The 14,903-nt window shown below is 42.1% G+C and overlaps 1 protein-coding gene across 1 annotated transcript in view; it reads right to left on the bottom strand.

The window, feature by feature from the left end:
* Positions 1 to 14,903, bottom strand: part of LOC126249410 (secreted frizzled-related protein 1-like) — a 446,333-nt gene that overhangs the window by 1,357 nt on the left and 430,073 nt on the right. The window lies entirely within an intron of this gene.

Here is a 14,903-nt window from a genome sequence, read left to right on the forward strand (position 1 = left end):
CAGCCCACAAATTAGATAGGATAACGATGATAAAGGTAATTAGATGTGCCCTTTTCAAAGTAGGCATCCCAGTGTTTGCCTAGTAGTAATGTTAGACATCCTGAACTATCAATCGAACCTACTCAGTGATGAAAGGTCGTACCACAAGGAACATGAAAGACAGTGTACCTTTTTTAAATAATAAAGTGTGTGGTTCACAGCTTATTATAAACCTTCCAGTTGGATACAACCTCTAAATATCTCTTGTTGGGCCAATTAATCGTATGTCAGTTCTGTGATTGTAAATTATTCTTTATTGATGAGTAAATTGTGTTTATTCGGTTGATGCTCGAGTTGATGGAAGCGAGAAAGTGAAACGCTGTGCCAGCATGCAACCCGCTCATTTTAAAAGGTATCAAGTGAGCCCTCAAGCTTAACATTCATGCGCGAATGTCACGTACTGTCAACCCAAAATAAACTGTGCAATGGTTCATAGATAAACTGAGGATAGTGGTGCAGAATTTGATGACTGGGGACTGTACACTGCCAGTCAGATTTTTGAGATATGCGTGTGTGAGTATTTATGGTTTAGGGGCTCTCAACGATGAAATTATCAGCGCGATTGTTTTAGACGAAAATTTCTTCCATCAGTAGGATTCAAACCAGTCTGAAGAGCAAAAGAGCCCCCATCCATTAATGACCGCAGCTGCCAAGACATATTTCTCATCACAGTTAAGCATACAGTTGAAAGTAGACAAGTAAGTCATAGTGTTGTGACGACTGTGGGCATATGATCAGAATATTGTCTTGTTGTTCGTGCATCACTGACCGGCATGGATCAATGCATAAAGCATTAAGCTCGTGCTGAGAAAGGAATACTGGGGGGGGGGGGGGGGTCTATTTCAAATCTCTAGCAACAAGATTTAATTTATTTGGAATTTCCCTAAGTCAGTTAAGCAAATGCCGGGGTCGGTCCTTCAAATCCGAGTTCAGATTTCTCGCAACTTTTTGTTCAGCAGCGAAGACTCTTAAAACATATTCAGGAGTAGCAGAGTCCCTTTCTGGTTATTTTTCTACGGTTTTCCTAAATGAATTCATGTAAATCCCAGGACAGTTCATTCAATAAAACCACAACTCAGATTCATTCTCCATTCTTGTCCACTTCAATCAAATGCAACATGTATAATGGTCACACCGTCAACGAGACGTTAAGTATTATGTATCTTTCCTCTTTTCTTCTCCACATCACTCCTTCATTGGTCCTGAAAATCTGATGTTAAAAAGTTTTACGAAAGATAACATCAACCTTCTGTGCCATTAGTCAGTTTCAAGTAAGCCAAAGATATCATACTAGCAGCACAGTAATAATAGAAGGAACAGACCAACTTAACAGCTGTCTCTGGCAACACACAGAAAGGTGATGGGAAAGTAAAATATATAAGAAGCTACAACTTCACTCACGTGTAGAGGTCTGTGGTGTTCTGTAGGTCCCATAATGAAGAAACACCCTTGGCGATGTGGAATGGCTCAAGGTATAACAAATAGAGGAAGACTACTGAAACTATATTGGCAGACATTTACAATTAATTGTAACTTACTTTCCCCCATTTGTACTGTAATGCAATAAAAAGTCATGTTAGAGAAGTGCAGTAGAAGGAATTTTGCTACTCTAAAGAAAATCATCTGTTTCTTATCATAATTTCATTACTGAGATATGCTTTTTGTATTTTATCTAACTTTTTAATTATTTATTGTCTTTGCCATTCACCTAATTATGTAGTGCATTTATTTTGGAAGTGATATGTTATGTAATTATTTATTGTTATTGAATTCAGTAATTATGCATGTCATCTAGTATTATTTGCTTGTATTATTGACATGTATCTAATTACTTTGTTTGACAACATTAAATGCATGTAAAATTGCCTGTATGTTATTCAACCACTATTCATTTTCTACTGATTCCTTAATGTGTGTGTGAGTAAATTCATAACTGTCAAATAGTAATGCCATCTATACGCTGTAAATACGGACATTTTTATCAAAAATGGTTCAAATGGCTCTGAGCACTATGGGACTTAACATCTATGGTCATCAGTCCTCTAGAACTTAGAACTACTTAAACCTAACTAACCTAAGGACATCACACAACACCCAGTCATGACGAGGCAGAGAAAATCCCTGACCCCGCCGGGAATCGAACCCGGGAACCCGGGCGCGAACATTTTTATCTATATTTACAATTCCATATCTACTTAATCGTATAATTTATAGACTAAATGATAAGAAATTATATATTTTCAATTTGCTTTTAAATTTGTGAGAATATTCCAGTTTATAGCTTATGTACAAATGCAGCTTCTAACATAATTCTGCAGCTGAGTATAAAACTTCAATCAGTGATGTTGTACCTGTATTCGTCTGAAAATAATTTTTTAACACTGTCACTAAACTAAATACTCTGAGAAATACACAGACCTGTAACATTAATGTGACCACCGTCTATGTTCGACGTCATATAAAATGTGTCAGGGCGAAGCGGAAAACAGTGCAGTTGTCGTAATCCGGAAATGGAGCGATTGATCTGACCAACAAAAGGTCATGATAATTGGCTTTCGGGTACAGGGTGGAAGCGTCTCCGACATGGCTAAGTTTGTAAACTGTACTTGTACCGCCGATGTTAAAATATACTGTGCATGGCAACATGAGGCTATCCAAAACCAGCTCCGAGGCAACTGTGCTGCACCAAGGGTCATAGATGACAGGGGTGAAAGACGGCTGTGAAGAAGTGTACGGACGAATAGATGTGCAACTGTTGAGCAACTGATCGCGCAGATGGACCAAGGGGCTACCAACAGTGTCTCCTCAACGGCCGTTCTGCAAAGGGTGCCGCGTATGGCCCTCCGCACCAGGCGGTTGGTTCATGCACCCATGCTGGAGGCTATTGATCGGCGACGAAGGCTGGAATTGATACCCTAACACCGCAAGCGGACGTCCACTGAATGGCAACAGGTGGCCTTTTCAGACGAATCTCGTTTGGGTCTGCACGTTGAGGTGTGTGTTTAAAGTGCAAAGATAACTGAGTTTCTTTGTGGTCTCACGACTTGTTATCCATTTGATCATCAAGTTTTCCCATGATATTTCGCTGAGCGTGTGATCAGTGACATGTATACACGTAGTTCACTGTTATTTATTTAAGATTATGCAGTATGCAGTAGTTCATTGTTATTTATTTAAAATTATGCATTGTGACTTTTTAGAACAAGTGCAGAAAAGTTGCTTGTTAATCAGTTATAGAATTGCCGAGCTGTTAAAGTGACGGTGTCTTGATGAGACTTGCGACAAACATTATAGTTTCTCAACTGTCTTTTATGTCCGCCCCTGGTAGCTGAGTGGTCAGCGCGACAGACTGTCAATCCTAAGGGCCCGGGTTCGATTCCCGGCTGGGTCTGAGATTTTCTCCGCTCAGGGACTGGGTGTTGTGTTGTCCTAATCATCATCATTTCCTCCCCATCGACGCGCAAGTCGCCGAAGTGGCGTCAAATCGAAAGACTTGCACCAGGCGAGCGGTCTACCCGACGGGAGGACCTCATCACGCGTCATTGTGAACTGTCTTTTATTGACCTGGGGTTCAAATCAATGAGGGAGCTTACTGGACAGTCAAGATGAGTGTGGTTCCAGCAATACTGATTTGGTTATCTACATTTATCTTAAACACTTTTGACGACAATACTATGGAATTTCTTCTGTCTGACGTCATTTCAAAAGAGAAGTTTATAGCACTTCCGTTGATACAATTGCAGAACTGGAACAGCGAATTGTAGTCTCTTCAAGATTTACAAGGTGATTTAAGAATTCGTAACTTACTGCAGAGACGAAGGCGGCATTGCCTCCAAATGTAGGCATGACATGTGGAACAACTCCTTTAACTCGGTCTACAAAGTGCCGAAGTAGGTTGCATGTCTTGTTAATGTTGGCCCTGGATGAAATTTGAGCTCAGTTACATGGGGAATTATCCGAGAAGTTTAATACATTTATACTAAGTGGGACAATATTTGATACTGAAGTCAGTGGCGGGTCGTAACTACACATTCGCAGTTGCCTCACAAATGACTCATTGCAGATCCATGTTTACTGGAAAGTTTTTTCTTCTATCACTACTGACTGGGACACGCCATGTATATAAAATTTGCACTTGAGCGCCTCTTGTGTTCCACTCAACTTGGTGCCCCAAGTGGTCACTACAGTTATCTCCTGCTTAGCATAATTTTACGATGAACACAATTAAAGATGTTGGCAAGATCACAGGAAATTCATATAGAACACTTTTGTTCAACATTGTCAGGCCGTCAGTTATGAACTCAGAACTACTTTCTCGATACAGAATCATTCACAGAAACAGAACTGAGAGGCAATTAACAAGTACTGTTCAGTAGACGTGAACAGTATCAGACACAACCTTCCCAATTATTTTAGAAACCATCGGAAAAAATAAAATGGGTGTACCGTTATGGAATATTCACGTTTTTCTAATCCTGTTCATGGATATAACGACTGCATATTTCACTGTTTCAGGAAACGTCATTGACCGATTACGAAGAAAATAAAATGAACAGAGAGGGGCTTGTGTTTTATAAAGTCAGATTTAGATTTTAGTTTTCTGCTAGAAACAGCCTCATCGACAGAAAACGCAGTTTTTCAGGAAACTTCTTACCAAACGAGATGAACCAGTTTTTACGGCACTGCACTTGGGATCAGGAGGTGTGGGGTTCAAATTCTCTTCTGGCCATCCGGTTCTAAGTTCTCCTTGATTTCCACAGATAACATCAAGTAATGCCACGATGTTTTCTTTGTAAAGGACACAACTGATTTTTTTTCTTATCATTCTCCAACTCGAATTGTACTTTGTCTCTAATGAGATAGTCGCCAACGGAACAGGATATCTTTCTTCCTTCACTTTTTTAGACGGATCATATGTCTGTTGGTGGTGTAAGCGGCTTTTTTATTGAACTTTAGCTTACACCACACAGCACGTTGCAGACAGAACACATTTAGTTGCAGATAGACAGACCAGTACAGCGTAATCATTGTAAATTCAAATGTCGTAGAACTCTTTTGGTCAGTTTCCTTGCCTGAGACATGTTGGTCTTAGATGTGGATACCAGCGGCAACAGTGTATCTCTACATCATGTTAAACAATCTGTGGTGCTGTGTTGCTAACAAAGCCGTCACACAGGCTGAAAATGGATGACCTAGCTTCACAAGTTCCTGCAAAAGGATTGCAATACTTCCATGTAGCCTGGCACACTCGAAGGAAAAGTAATGTGCGTCCACTTCTTCGCCACAAAGGTAGCAAGGTGTCTCTATGCAACCTTTGAAGATATTCATGGAAAAGTCCGTAGTTAAATCTGAGTCTCGCTATTAGAGAGGCGAGGTGCCTAGACAATCAATTTGTAAAGGCTTTCGTGGATCAGGGGACTTACGGGTGAGTTATGGTGTACTTCTCGCCTTTGAGTCTTGTTGTTTCACCCCATTTCCGCTGTCAGTTCTCTATCAAGTCTCTACAGATTAGAAATCTGGAATCCATACTTAGAATTGCAGTCCAAGTAGTGGGCCCTGTCACAGCAGCTTCTCTGGCTAAGCGGTCGACATTTTACAATGTTGATGGTAATGTTAAATCAGTTCTTGATTATCTTGTCCTCTGGGCTCTCTTTCTAGCATAAGATGTTTTAATAATCCGATACGTTTGTCCTTTCTCTTTATTTCTGTTTAATTTTATTCTGATCTGTGTCAGAGGAAACGAACTCGGTACTGCAATTTACACTTACTTCTTTGACTCTCCCATAGCAACAACACGTTTCAAGGAAGTCAGTATAAAAATGTGTGTAGATTGCATCCCGAATCACGTGTAACAAGCCAAACAGACTATTAGCAAATGAAATGGAGCGCTCTGAAATAACATATACAATGTGTTAGATAACTATGACACATATTACATTTCACAAATAGTTTTAGATACCGAAACAACTTTTTTCTGGGAGTAATATTACCAAAGGCGCAAATATTTAGCTATGTGGCTAACATTCTCAGCATTTCTTCACAGCGAGATACTGAAGTAATTGTATTTTTTAATGGATCAGTATACTTTTGTTAACACACAAGAATCTCAAAGTTTGCATTGTCAGGTTACGTCAAAGCGACTCATATCTGTTGACATTTAGTTAGGCTGATCGTTTATCTTAAATAGTATATACCGTTCTTGACAACATAGTTATCTGAAAGTTCCTTGTATCATATTTGCAATCTCTCGCGGTGATGTGGAATAAGTCAGTTTTACAATTATTGTAAAAATAGGGAAACTTGGTGACCATTAACGTGATTGTCTTAAGCTGTAGTTCTGTTTTGCATACAACGATTTATACTGAACTATGTTCGATCTCTCCCTCCCTCTAGATTGAACACACACACACACACACACACACACACACACACACACACACACACAGCATATGACACAGAAAGTCATTTGTGGAGTAGCAGGATATGTAAAGTAGATATGATTTCAGTTTGTATTTGATATTAACTGTAATATCTATCGATTTTGACATCTCAATCAGCATATATGTTGTGACTCCCGTAAAAATTTTATACTTTTGCCTGTGGCATCTACTTATACAATCATTTCATTGAGAAAAGCAAAGGGACCATTAAAATTACGCTGTTCGCCTTTCTTGAAAATGACACCACATTCTTTCTTTTATGTTGAACATAGTTTTGAGTAGCTCCGGAAAGCAGAAAGTACGTTGGAGAATGACACGGATCACATTTTGGGCTACATAGTTTTACAGGTTTTCGAAACAAAATGAGTCAGTTTCACTGGAGGTAGTCATACAGTTATACTGTTACTTTTATTATGAGTTGATATATTATATTCATTTCATTTTCAATTAAAATTAATTTTATCGTAGGGTACCATGACATATAGCATCATGAGAGGTAATGGAACTTTCTGGCAGATTAAAACTGTATGTAGATCTGAGACTCGAACCCAGAACTACTGCTTTTCACAGGCAAGTGCTGTACTAACTGAGCTACCCGAGCACGACTCAAGACTCGTTATCACAGCTTTAGTTCCGCCAGTACCTCATCTCCCACCTTCCAGGCTTCACAGAAGTTCTCCTGCAAAACTTGCTACACTAACACTTCTGGAAGAAACGACATTGCGGAGACGTGGCTCAGTCACAGTGTGGGGGATTGTTTCCAGAACGAAAATTTCATTCTTCAGGGGAGTGTGGATTGGTATGAAACTTCCTGGCACATTAAAACTGTATACTAAACCGGCATTCCAACCTGCGGTCTTTTCCTTTCGTGGGCAAGTACTCTACCAACTGAGCTACCCGAGTACCTCATCTCGTACCTTCCAAACTTCACACAAGCTCTCCTACGAAATTTGCAAGACTAGCATTCCTGGAAGAATGGCAGAGACTTGGCTTAGCCACAGCCAGGGACATTATTTCCCAAGTGAAATAACAACACACACTCCAATTCACAGAGAAAATTTCATTCTAGAAACAATCTTCGATGCCTCCGCAATATCCATTGTTTCAGGAGTGCTAGTCTTTCAAACTTTAAAGGAGAACGTCTGTGAAGTTTGGGAGACAGGAGATGAGGAACTGGCCGTGAGGATGGATCATGAGACGTGTTCGGGTACGTCAGTTAGTAGGTAATTTGCCTGGGAAAGGCAAACATCCTGGGCTCGAGTCCCAGTTCAGCACACAGTTTTAATCTACTACTAAGTTTCATAATAGTGCACAGTCCACTGCAGCGTGAAAGTTTCGTTCTGTAAACAATCGCCCAGGCTGTGGCTAAGCCATGTCTCAACAATAGCTGTTCTTCCAGATGTGCTAGTCTAGCAAGTTTTGCAGGCAAACATATGTGAAGTTTGGAATGTAGGTGACAGTTCGGTATCAATGGGTTGCGAGCCAAGATAACAATTTTACGTCGCGGTCATTAATAAGATAAGGAGGTATCATGTTACCCTTCCATTGTCAGGTACACTCTTGGCTAATTAAACTCAGTATCAACCCCCCTCCCCCCTCCCAGTCCAGGAGGAATCATCGACAATTGTTCAAGGTTATCCAGGGGAACTGCTAACCCCTCCCCCTCCTACCTACCCAACCCTTCCCCCTGAGTCAATGAGGTTAATCCACTCTCTCACCCCTCTCCTTCTGCTCTTATAACTGGAGGAAACGAAGTCACAGCCGAAAGAACCTCTGAAAAGACGCACATTAGGAGGGAGTACAGTGTTACAAAACGTTGACTGGTGAGTGTATCGTGTTCAAAGATGTGGAGCTCAGTACACCCAAGCAACATTATGCCACGCCACACCATAACACCTGTAACACCAAATCAATCGTTTTCTTTCTACAGTGTGTCTACCGTGTACAAACGCTAGAGAATGACTGATGAGAGGATACGGAACAAACAAGGGTTTAATGAACTTATTCCAGAGAGGCATGATTCCCATGCTTGAGACCATTTATTCAATAATACCTTGTTACAGAGACTGTTGCCTAATATGTGCTGTACCATGCAGCTACAGATACAGTATTCATGGTTTCCTCCTAGAGGTGGTACTGTTCCTCACATGTCATGCCCTACTGCCCTCTCCTGCCATATTAATTGGTACTGTTGTGTCCTGTTCACTTCTCTTGTAGACTCACCTTGTAGAGAGAGTGATGCAGCGTTGTACACAGTGGTTCCGTATTCGAATCGAGAGCTTGTCGACTTGGTGTTTAGTTACGGAAAGACAAATGGTAAAGGGTGGCTGTCACCAAGGTTGTATCAGGAGATCTATCTCTGCCGACAACAACCACAGCATTCAATGTTTACTTGCAACAGCGTTTCACCGTTTGTCTGAGACAGGGTCGTTTCAGGAATTAGGAAATCATGATGAACGTACCCAAAATGTTCGGACACCAGTCTTGGAGGAAAATGTGATTCGCGGGGAAGCTGCGCGGTCTAGGGCGTCTTTCACGGTCCAGGCGGCTCCCCCCGTCGGAGGTTCGAGTCCTCCCTCGGGCATTGGTGTGTGTGTCGTCCCTATCATAAGTTAGTTTAAGTTAGATTAAGTAGTGTATAAGCTTAGGGACCGATGACCTCAGCAGTTTGGTCCCATAAGACCTTACCACAAATTTCCAAAAAAATGTGATTAACACTGTGGAAGGCGACCGCCGTGTCTGTACCAGGCAGTTGACCCACCAGTACAGGGTTAGCCAGACGACTGTGTGGGACATTCTCCATGACAATTGTTATTACCCTTATCACTTACAGCGTGTTCAGGGCTTACTGGGGACAGGTTTTCCACATTGGGACCAGTTTTGTAACTGGTTTCTTCACCAGACAACTATGATTCTGAGATTTATGTCATCCATCCTGTTCACAGATGAGGCCATCTTTACGTGGAGAGGTATTTTCAACTTTCACAACAGTCATCTGTGGGATTGTTTGCATAACACCCATGGTATGGTGACAGCGAATCATCATCATCGGTGCAGCTGGACTGTGTGGGCCAGGATAACTGGCGATCGCATTGTGGGACCAGTCTTCCTCCCACGTCGCCTAGCAGGCCGGAACCATCGGCGTTTCTTGCGGGTGACTTTGCCTCTCCTGCTGGAAGAAGTGCCATTGATCATTCGAAGAGTTATGTGGGTGCTACATGATGGTACTCCAGGCCACTTCACTGTTAAATTCTGGATGGTTGTCAATCGTGTCTTCTATGGTCCGTGCATCCAACGAAGGTGTCCCAGTTGCATGGCCTGCTTATTCACTGGGTCTCAACCAGTGTGATTTATGGTTATGGGGCCACCTCAAAAGTATCGTGTGTGCAGAGCCCATTCCAGATGTGGAGACACTGGAGCAGCATATTCATACTGCCTTTGACACTGTTTGGATGCAGCCTGGCCAATGTGGACGTGTATGACAGAACATGCTACGGCATGTACACGCATGTCTTGAGGCACATGGAAACCATTTTCAACACATACTGCAACTGTGGCTGCATGATACAGGGCGTGTTAGACCACAGTCTCTGTAACAACGTATGACTGAATAAACAGTCTCTAGGATGGAAACCATGCATTTCCGGACATAAGTTCATTAGACCTTTTTTGTTCGAATATCCTCTCATCGATCAATCCCTAGAGTTTATACACAGTGGAAAAAATCACCCTGTATACAGTGTGGCCCATTGATCGTGACCAGGCCAAATATCTCACGAGATAAGCGTCAAACGAAAAAACTACAAAGTACGAAACTTGTCTAGCTTGAAGGGGGAAACCAGATGGACTTTGGTTGGCCCGCTAGATGGCGCTGCCATAGGGCAAACAGATATCAACTACGTTTTTTTAAATAGGAACCCCCATTTTCATTACATATTCTTGTAGTACATAAAGAAATACGAATGTTTTAGTTGGACCACTTTTTTCGCTAGATGGCGCTGTAATAGTCACAAACATATGACTCACAATTTTAGACGAACAGTACGTAACAGGTAGGATTTTTAAATCAAAATACAGAACGTAGGTACGTTTGAACATTTTATTTCTGTTGTTCCAATGTCATACATGTACCTTTGTGAACTTATCATTTCTGAGAACGCATCCTGTTACAGCGTGATTACCTGTAAATATCACATTATTGCAATAAATGCTCGAAATGATGTCCGTCAACCTCAATGCAACCTCTCAACAGCGAGTAGTTCGTCTTCCGTAATGTTCGCACATGCATTGACACTGCGCTGACGCATGTTGTCAGGCGTTGTCGGTGTATCACGATAGCAAATATCCAACTTTCCCCACAGAAAGAAATCCGGGGACGTCAGGTCCAGTGAACGTGCGGTGCTTCGACGACCAATCCACCTGTCATGAAATATGCTATTCAATATCGCTTTAACCGCACGCGAGCTATGTGCCGGACATCCATCATGTTGGAAGTACATCGCCATTCTGTCATGCAGTGAAACATCTTGTAGTATCATCAGTAGAACTTTACGTAGGAAATCAGCATCATTGCACCATGTAGATTACCATCTATTAAATGGGGGCCAATTATCCTTCCTCCCATAATGCCGCACCATACATTAACCCGCCAAGGTCGCTGACGTTCCACTTGTCGCAGCCATCGTGGATTTTCCGTTGCCCAATAGAGCATATTATGCCGGTTTACGTTACCGCTGTTGGTGAATGACGCTTCGTCGCTTGTGCCCTGTGGCAGAACTGTACACGACGTTCAAAGTCGTCGCCATGCAATTCCTGGTGCATAGAAATATGGTACGGATGCAATCGATGTTGGAGTAGCATTCTCAACACCGACGTTTTTGAGATTCCTGATTCTCGCACAATTTGTCTGCTACTGATGTGCGGATTAGCCGCGACAGCAGCTAAAACACCTACTTGGGCATCGTCATTTGTTGCAGGTCGTGGTTGACGTTCCATGTGGCTGATCACTTCCTGTTTCCTTAAATAACGTAACTATCCGGCGAACGGTCCGGACACTTGGATGATGTCGTCCAGGATACCGAGCAGCATACATAGCACACGCCCGTTGGGCACTTTGATCACAATAGCCATACATCTACACGATATCGACCTTTTCCGCAATTGGTAAACGGTCCATTTTAACACGGGTAATGTATCACGAAGCAAATACCGTCTGCACTGGCGGCATGTTACGTGATACCACGTACTTATACGTTTGTGACTATTACAGCGCCATCTACCACAAAGCGAAAAAAGTGGTCCAACTAAAACATTCATATTTCTTTACGTACTACACGAATGTGTAATAAAAAAATGGAGGTTCCTATATTAAACAAAAAAACGCAGTTGATATCCGTTTGACCTATGGCAGCGCCATCTAGCGGGCCAACCATAGCGCCATCTGGTTTCCCCCTTCAAGCTAGACGAGTTTCGTTCTTTGAAGCTTTTTAGTTTGATGCTTATTTCGTTAGATATTTGACCCGGTCACTATCAATGGACCACACCGTATAAGTTTCATCGAGCAGTGACACTTCATGCGAAAGCTACTATTGTCATCAAGTTTTGCACACCAATGTAACCGGTTTTTCTAATACGATAGGTTTACTGATCCAGAGACAAATTTCAGAAATTTCTTAGAATTACAAATATCATACTTATTTTGTTGTTATGGATTGTGCCAGGTATTTATCCAATGAAACATACACAGAGAACGCAACGTCGTAGTATAAGCGCCTGGAAAGTTGCAAAGGACAATATCATGCGTCCCTTATAGCATACTCTTGATTCCCACACGATAACGGCCGGAATACGGCATGCCTTTTTCAAGGTCCACTACATAGTGGTCAACCACACCATTATGAGCACACATGTTGTAACGCATTGTTAAACCCGCGCTAGTCCTAAGAGTCGGAGATGGAGGAGACCTATGCAGAAGTCACGCAATTTCTACAGGTGTCGAGAGGGTGTTCGCGAACTCTGAGTTAGTACTCTGTTTAACCGACTAATATGTGGTGATTTTGTTTTGGGGGAGGGGGGGGGGAGGGGAGTCACGAAATCAACTGGAATTCTTCATCATGGTTCCTGGAACACCTTATGGCGTGGACGATTTTACTGCTGGAAAATACTGTGTTTGGTTGGGAGACAATCAGCCATTTAGTGATCAATAATGATAGCTATACAATCCATATATTTCCCTGTGCGACAGACACAGTTGTAAGAAAGCGAAAGTAAATTTCCCCTTATAGCACCATAGCACCTCAAAGAGCAATATGTGTGTTACGTGTTATGAGTGTAAGCTGTAAGTGTTCTGTTGAAAGTCAGTGTATCCTGACAAGAGCACAGAGGTAATGAAAAACGAAGCAGTATTCATCTGATAAAGCAACGCATTTCCATCTTATAATTTTCCTGTCACGATGTTTCTACCCCACTGAAATGGTAACAGATGTTATCGTTCGCTCATCGAGACTGTGTATCAGTCTTCACCTGCAGAGCACTACTTACAGTAAGATGTGGCGTGGTGACTCGCATGCCGCGAAGCACTGGTGCCTTTCACAGTATGGCCACAAATCACCGCCTAATGGACTATGCAGAGTGGGCAAGCTTGTGGCGTCTGTGCTCTTGGATTAGTCATAGGCATCCATTGCCTACTCTTTCAGCAGTTTCTTCGTTTTTTGGCAAATAATAAAGGCATTATGTGAACATCCAATGGCATTCTCCATTTGCTTTTCAGTGGTCAGTACGCACAAGAAGATTCCTGGATTTTTGTTCGCGACAACGCTTATCCCCACACAGCCAATAACGTCAAACAGTTCCTGGCATAAAAGCGGGTGGTGCAACTTGAACATCACCATACTCGCCGGATCTCAGTCCACCAGACTTCTTCCTATTCTCTCGACTCAAACTCGCTTCGAAAGGAAAGAGATTTGACGATATTCCTAACATCCAACGAAACGTGATGCGGCTTTTGAACACCATCCCAAAGGAAGATTTCATGCAAAGTTTCCAGAACATGCATCGGAGAGCTCAGCGGTACATAGTTATGGGAGGTGACTATTTCGAAGGACGGTAAGGTAACTGTAGTTCATGGTTCATGTACCTTAATGTTACAGGACTGTTCACCGAACTTCATTGTTAGAGGTTGTATTTTATGTTACAATCGTTTATATGTTTTAAGCGGTGAAAAGCTGTTAATTTCAAAAATCGTAACAACAAACTTTTTTCATGAATCTGCAATGTGCCGTTGCCTTAAAACGGCTTAGTCTCCGTAACACGCGAGTTACGAGTATAACGCGATAATAACGAAATATGAAAATTCTTTAACCAACAATGTGATATTTTCCGTCGTTTTATTACAATAAATGGTACCAATATCGCTTCGACCTCGACACATTCAGTGCTGGTGCTTAAGAAACAGAATTTATAAGGGTTGGAACTTAAATAGTGGCAGCTATTTATTCGCAGTCGATACTAAAGTGTTACATGATTGCACCTGTTACTGTCCTTCAAAGTAGTTACCAGCGTTGTGTAGAACCCGTTGTCAGCGATGTGGAAGGCGTAGTGTACCGTTAGCAAAGCCTGTTCTGTTGATGGTGCGAATGGAGCGGTCTACTGCCTGTCGAATCTGTGGAACAGTTCGTCGTTAGAAAACGTCAACGATGACATCAGAACTACCACAAAAAGTCCAGGAGGAGACAGTAGAAGCCTGCAGATACGTGAGACTCCGGCGTAGGCAATTTTTAGGCTTTAACGCAATATAGAAGAGGACAAGCGGATTCTTTAACTGACTTGAGATTCAAGAAACTAGTTCCCAGGGCCATCAAGTACATTAAGTTCCGTGGCGTTTACCTTGAAAATTAAAAATAATTTCTACAGGTCCTATGAGTAAACCCCAAAATAAAATACATGACATTAGTTTCATCGATGCTGAGTACTTCCTTCAGACGCCGCGATTGGGCAATACTTAATTCCACAGCAACAACTGCTACAAGTCATTTATAATAGGTGTTATTAAAAAATGGTTCAAATGGATCTGAGCACTATGGGACTCAACAGCTGTGGTCATAAGTCCCCTAGAACTTAGAACTACTTAAACCTAACTAACCTAAGGACAACACACACATCCATGTCCGAGGCAGGATTCGAACCTGCGACCGTAGCGGTTGCGCAGTTCCAGACTGAAGCACCTAGAACCGCTCTGCCACCCCGGCCGGCCAGGTGTTATTAGTTTATTTTTGGCTCTGAGCACTATGGGACTCAACTGCTGTGGTCATTAGTCCCCTAGAACTTAGAACTACTTAAACCTAACTAACCTAAGGACATCACACACATCCATGCCCGAGGCAGGATTCGAACCTGCGACCGTAGCAGTCGCATGGTTCCGGACTG

This window comes from Schistocerca nitens, chromosome 3 (assembly GCF_023898315.1).
Source record: "Schistocerca nitens isolate TAMUIC-IGC-003100 chromosome 3, iqSchNite1.1, whole genome shotgun sequence".
Taxonomy (NCBI): Eukaryota; Metazoa; Arthropoda; class Insecta; order Orthoptera; family Acrididae; genus Schistocerca; species Schistocerca nitens.